This window comes from Ovis canadensis, chromosome 3, assembly GCF_042477335.2.
Source record: "Ovis canadensis isolate MfBH-ARS-UI-01 breed Bighorn chromosome 3, ARS-UI_OviCan_v2, whole genome shotgun sequence".
Classification (NCBI taxonomy): domain Eukaryota; kingdom Metazoa; phylum Chordata; class Mammalia; order Artiodactyla; family Bovidae; genus Ovis; species Ovis canadensis.
The window spans coordinates 3,285,604-3,291,995 of NC_091247.1; positions in this window are offsets into that span (position 1 = coordinate 3,285,604).

Below are 6,392 nucleotides of genomic sequence, written 5' to 3' on the forward strand. Positions count from 1 at the left end.
CCAGGGGCTGCCCAGAGTGGTGACCCAGAAAGGCCCCTCCCCTGGCTTCCACAAGGGCCAGTTCACACCTGTTACCTGGCTCCCGGGGGCCCAGGCTGCCCTGTCCTCAGGGAGCTCTCACCGGGAGCAGGTGTGCCAGCCGGGGGCAGCCACAAGGTCCCTGCGGCCAAGAGGTGAGAAGGGACTGGGCGGTCCCGGGGCTGGGCTTCTTTCCGGTCCTCCACCAGTGCTGGGGACAGCGGCCCACCTCCCACGTCCCCACTCCGCCCCGCTCCACCCCTGGGACACTTCTCCTTCCTGAGCCTTCAGCCTCAGGACCTTCGCACCTGCTGTGTCTTCTGCCTGCACACTCTCCACCAGCTCCCTGGTCCCCTTCCACGTGGCTGACCCCACTTGGAACCACTGGAGGGTGGTCCAGGCCTGTGCTGGAGAGCTGGGTCCCCTTGGACCACAGTGAGCATGTCCGAGGCCTGTGAGTGGATGAGGGACTGAGCAGGAGCTTGTGATGGGGTTCGGGACACACTACCCCAAAATACAGTACCTGGGCTTAATGAATGTTAAAGCTGAAGGAGTTGGAGAAAACTGGAAGCCGGAAGGTTGCTCTGACCTTTCCCTGCCTTCTTTTCTCCCTCATCTCCAAAGATAGGGGCCCCCGGGCGAAATCCTAACTGGCAGGCCTTGCTAAGCTCCCCGTTTACTCTGATCATCTGACACTCCTGCCCTTCCTGGTTCCCCCAGGACTGCCTGCCCCCTCACTCCCAGTCACCTCCAGGGCTCACTGCCTCTCCGGGTGCTCACTTCCTGAGCAGGATAACTTACACGAAATACATTGTTGGGCTTTCTCTGTTCAGCCATCTTTGTCAGTTCACTATTTAGATCCGGCCAGGGGTCCTAAGAGGGAGAGGAAACGCCTTCCTCCCCTGTTCCCTGTGGCAATGGGTGGGGGACTGGAGGAAGCAGGGTGCAGACGCTTACCCGGGATGTCCCTGCCCCGGCTGCAGGGAGATGCTGTGGCTCAGTGTCCCTGATCCCTGGTGACAGATGTCACAGGCTGGATGGTGGAAACAGTGGGAATTCTCTCTCCCAGTTCCAGGGGCCAGAAGTCCTAAATGAAGGTGTGGGCGCGGCTGCGCTCCCTTCGGAGGGTCCCCCCTGCCTCTCTACCTGCTGCTGGCGGCTCCAGGCGTCCCTGGCTTGTGGCCGCATCACTGCGGGCTCTGCTCCCCTTCACCCAGCTTCTCTGTGTCTCAGATCTCACTCTGATTTTCTCCGATGAGGACAGCAGTCACCGGATGTTGGGCCACCTGCACTCAGGACCACCTCAAGCTCCTGGGCTGATCACATCTGCGAAGACCCTGGGTCTGCCGCTCGCTGGCTGACTCCTGACCTGGTGTGCCTTCTGGAAGGTGATGTAGCTGTCCTGCCTGAGGGTGGGGACGCCAAACTCAGGGGTCTCTACAAGGCCGCCTGCCCACCTATGTGGACTTGGGACCCAGAGGAATGCCCTGGGCCAGCTCCCTGTGCACCAGCTCACTCGGGGCCGAGCTGGTGATTTCTGCTCTCCGAAGGGAAGGATTTCGGGCTTCCCTGGTGGCTCAGCTGGTAAAGAATCCGCCCGCAATGCGGGAGACCTGGGTTCGATCCCTGGGTCAGGAAGATCCCCTGCGGAAGGGAAAGGCTTCCCACTCCCATATTCTGGCCTGGAAAACTCCATGGACTGTCTAGCCCATGGGGTCGCAAAGAGTCAGACACGACTGAACGATTTTCGCTTTCACTTTCAAGGGAAGGATTTCAGCGTCAAGGGTGTCTTTATTGTCATGAGTGTTTCCAAACGTCCCTGGATGCCCCTGGGTCCAGCTGGCGGGAGAGTTCTTGACCACAGTGAATATCCAGCTGTGCTTGAGCTGTTGAGGCGTCTGTGTGGAGGGGGATGGACGATCTCACCAACAGTGACCCCAGGGGGGTGTGCTCCCTGCCTCCTGGGTAGTCAGAGGGGCTCAGGCAAACTCCGTCTGCAGGAGCCAGAGGGCCTTGCCCTAGCCGCATACCTGGTTCACACGTGTGGGGTCTGGATGGGGGTCCGAAGCTGTGCTCAGGCCCTGCCCTCGCCCACCACCGCGGGAGGGGCATCACATGCTGGGCCCGGCACTCTGACCCCACCTGGCCCACCATAACCCCTCGGCCAGTCTAGAGGCCGAAGCCCTGAGGGACCACGTGGTCAGCACTGGAGCAAGGCCAGGGCGATGCCTCCTTGTCAGTGTGGGCGTCCACCCTCCAGCCTCGCCAGCGGTGCCAGTGTGGGGGTCCCCTCCTGAAAACCCCCCGCACCTGGGGGCTTCTCAACTCCATCACTATGACCACCGCTACCAGGCACAGCTTCCGGCCTGGTGGTCAGAGGCGGCCAGCACCAAGGGTGTAGACATCTCGGCCAAGCCTCCGGACAGTCAGCCCAGGGGGCCATCACCCTGGTGATTGATGAGTAAACTGAGTCTCCCAGAGGGGAGGTCACTCAAGTTTCCAAGTAGCTTCAGAGGGGGTTCCCGGGGGTTGGCCAAGCCCAAGGCCGTGACTAACTGATGTCAAAGACGCGCTGCCCCTTTGCTCATCTTCACGCCCTGCAGCCCCGTGGGGACTCCAGGGTGGCCAGCGCCTGCCTAGAGGCCCCCACCAGCCAAGCCTGTGAGGTGGGGCGGCCGGACAGGCTCTAGGGCATCACCTAGGGAGCAGATTCCTGGGGCCCCTTGAACACTGTGTGCACGAGGGGGGCCTTCCAGAGCCCAGAGCGCACCCCCCAGGGCCGTGGCTCCTGCAGGGACCCCTCCTCATGTCTGATCACCCAGTACCTGAGGGGCGGGGGTGGGTGCTGGGCAGGGTGGGGGCGGGTGGGGCGCTGAGCAGGGGTAGGTAGGGGTGCTAGACGGGGCAGGGAGGGGGTGCTGGGCTGGGGTGGTGGGGGTTGCTGAGCTGGGGGCGGGTGGGAGAGCTGGACAGGGGTAGGTAGGAACGCTGGGCAGCGGGTGGGTAGGGGTGCTGGGCGGGGGCATGTGCAGACGCCATGTCCTGTCAGGGGTGGCTCTGCCAAGAACCGTCAGTGCCAACCCCAAGTAGGGGGACTGTCCCTGGCTCCCAGGGTGGCATTAAATTGCACAGAATGGAAATCAGACTCCAGGCAACCCACACCTGAGAAGGGACCTTCTTTGTCTGCTCTTGGGGGTAAATTCCGGCCTCCCAGCACCCCAACTGCAATTCTGTCCACTTAATTTGGCTTTTGTCTGGGTGGCCCCCAGAGGGGATTACCCAGGGGTCCTGTTACAAGGCCCCCGTCTCAGCCACTAATGAGTTCTGGGGCGGGCGGCAGGGGCGAGCTTGCGGTCTGTTTCCACGTCGTCCTGGCAACAATGGGCCACTGCCGCTCCCAGGACAGGGAAGGCGGTCAGCCCGCAGACCACAGACGCGTCCCTGCGCTTGTGGGGCGGAAGGTCCGCGTGCCGGGAGACGTGTCAAGTGGTGACAAGCGCTGTAAAATAAAAAACACAGGTGGGGCGAGCGTCCCCGGGGCAGGAAGGAGGCCGCCCCTGTGGAGGACAGAGGACGGAGGGAGGTGAGAGCCGGGAGGGCAGGTCAGAGACAGGTGATGAGATGAGGCTCTGCGGGGGCGGGGGGGAGGGGGGGGCAGTGGGCAGGCTTGAGTGGGCTGTACTTCATGGAAGAGGAAACTGAGGGTCAGAGCGGCTCAGAGGCAATGCCCTGGGGGGTCCGTCCAGCTGATAGGGGTGGGGCTGGGGTCTGATCTTGATCCTGGGATTTCAACCTGCTTTCCTGACCACTCTGGCCTGAGCCCAACCTTCCGGGGTCCCCTGACCCGAGTGGGAAACCCCACCGCAGGTTCAGACACAGGACTCCCGAGGCAGTGGGTTCCCTGGGGAAGGCACGCAGGGGCTCTCAGCCCCAGCCTAGCTGTGTGTCCAGCCCCCCCTACCCCGCCCCCTGTGGCTGTCTGGCCTCTGCTGCCCCCTGGCTGCCACCTTGGTGGGGCCACACGACCCCACCGTGTATTACCTGGAGGCTCCAACCAGCGCCCAACCTGGGATTTTGCAAACAGGTTCACCAAATTGTCAATTAAGTGAAAATCAATCCTGAGTCATTCATCACAGGCTGCTCGGGCCGCGCATGGGCCTCCATCGATCGGGGCCCCTGGGGAGCGATTGAGGCCAAGTGCAGCCCCGCACCCGCTGCCTCAGGGCAGCCTCTGCGATCCATCATCCAGAATGGCCCTGCCCCCGACCTGGGGCTCAGGGCCTGCCCAGGGGATGGACAGAATGGGTGCAGGGCCCTCTGCCCCAAACCCAGAGGCTCCTCTCCCCGTCAGCACCCCGAGCCTTGCCCTGCCCCCTCTACCCAGCCTTCCTTGGGGACCCAGTCCCTCCCCACCCAGCATCACTGCTCCAGGAAGACTCCCCTGTCTCTCTCTGCTGGCCCCCACGGCCCTGCCGTCTCCTCCCAGCACCTGGGGACACTGGGGTCTCCTCCTCACGAGGGGCCATCAGGGACCAGGGGAAATAAGCAGAGGAGACCGCCTGCCCCCAGCCTCAGCTTCCTGTTTCTAGCTGGCCTCCCTGCACTGGGCACCTTGACTTTGCCCCCCTGACTATTGCGCTCCCTGCGGCAGGGGGCTAGGACTCGCCTTCAATGTGCTGAGCTGCGCTCCAGGCCCCCCTGTAGGGACAGAGTCCAGTGGGGTGCCCACCTAGGGGCAAGTCCCCGGCAGGAGGCTGGGGTGCTTCTCATGACACCAGAGCTCCTGGATTGCCTTGTGGCTCCCTGCACTCAGCCAGGAAATCTTCAGGCCCAGAAAAGCCTGCGCCATAATTCCTTAATAATGCAGGACTCAGGCCATCATTTTATGTCAACAGGAAATAAAGCTCCTTCACCCCACCTGCAAACAGCCTGTCCCCAGCCTCTTCTCACAGGAGCTGAGCCCAGATTTCTGGAGCCTCCCGGCAGGCACTTCAGGGCCTGAAGAGCTAAGACTGAGATCCTGTGCAGTCAACCCGTGGGGGCTGGGCACCCTGCCCTCCGAGTCAGTGGCGCCTCGCTCGAGTGGAGGCCGAGCACGTGACCAGGATGCCCTGGCTGTCCCCACTGGGCAGGGGAGCACGTGTTGGGGAGAGCTCCCAGCCCTGCCTCCCAGGCTTAAGGTGGAAACCAGCAAGGGCTCAGCACCTCCCAGAGCCCCTCGTCCCTCCCCTCCTCCCTAGAGCACAGAAGTCCAGGCTGCACGTGGGGATCGTTCCATGAGGACTCAGAAGGCAGGCAGCCACACGGGCCAGGGGTTTTACAGTTGTCCAGACTGCTTGACCTTCCAGGTGCACTTCTGGGGGTCAGTTCATAGCTAGTGTCCCTGCCTACCTGGGTCAGACGTCCCAGCCCTCCTGAGGCAAGAGTAATCAGCCTAAGTAGGAGGAAGGTGCTCTGCACAAAGCAAGCTCAGAGCATTACTCATTCACTTATTCATTCAATCACCTAGAAATATTCATTAAACCATTGGAGGACTTTTGCTTCTAACCATGAAGGAGTAACAGGGACTGAAATGTCCTTCATGCGGGGGAAAAAAGGAAAACCAAGAGCCAAATATGTAAAATGTGGAAAACAATGGTTGTCCAACGCTGGAATGTAGGCATTGGCAGATAGTGATCCCCGAGAGAGGGGGAGCAAGCAGGGCGAAGGCACAAGGACCAGGTTCCACAGAGGTGAGGGCTGTGTGGAGCGTGGGGAGCCCCAGAGGGCTGCAAAGCAGCTCCTCGGGCCCCAGGGGAACTGATCAGCACACAAGCGTAAGGAAAGCATTCAACCCTGGGAAAGAGCCGTGGGAAAAGAACATGAAGAGTAATTCTAGAACTCACCCTGGGAGTGGTTTGCATTTCCACCACCTACAGTGGGAAGGTCCCGCAACACACATGACTTCTGGGGGGGGGGCACTTGAGCGGGTACTGCCTCAGGATTGCTGCAAAATTATCCCCAAACTCACAGTGTTCTGGTCAAACAGACTAACAGAGCTCAAAGACCAGCCTCCAAGGGAACAAACTCTTCCCAGTAATGTAAGCACACCCCGGGAAAAGCTCAAGAGGATCTACAGGGACACAGAAATATCCAACACACAATGTCTGGCATGCATGCAAAATTACTAGACATGCAAGGGAAATGTGACCCACGATGAGGAGGAAACTCACTCAGCAGGAGGACTCAGAACTGACACAGATGAGTCCCTAGACACGACCACTGAAGCAGGTGTTATCCTGCTCCCTCCTTGCAGAAGCGAGAGGAGAGACTGAGCGCGTCCTGGACAAACGTGGATGATACAAGAAAAGACCCTCGTCAAACTTCTAGACATG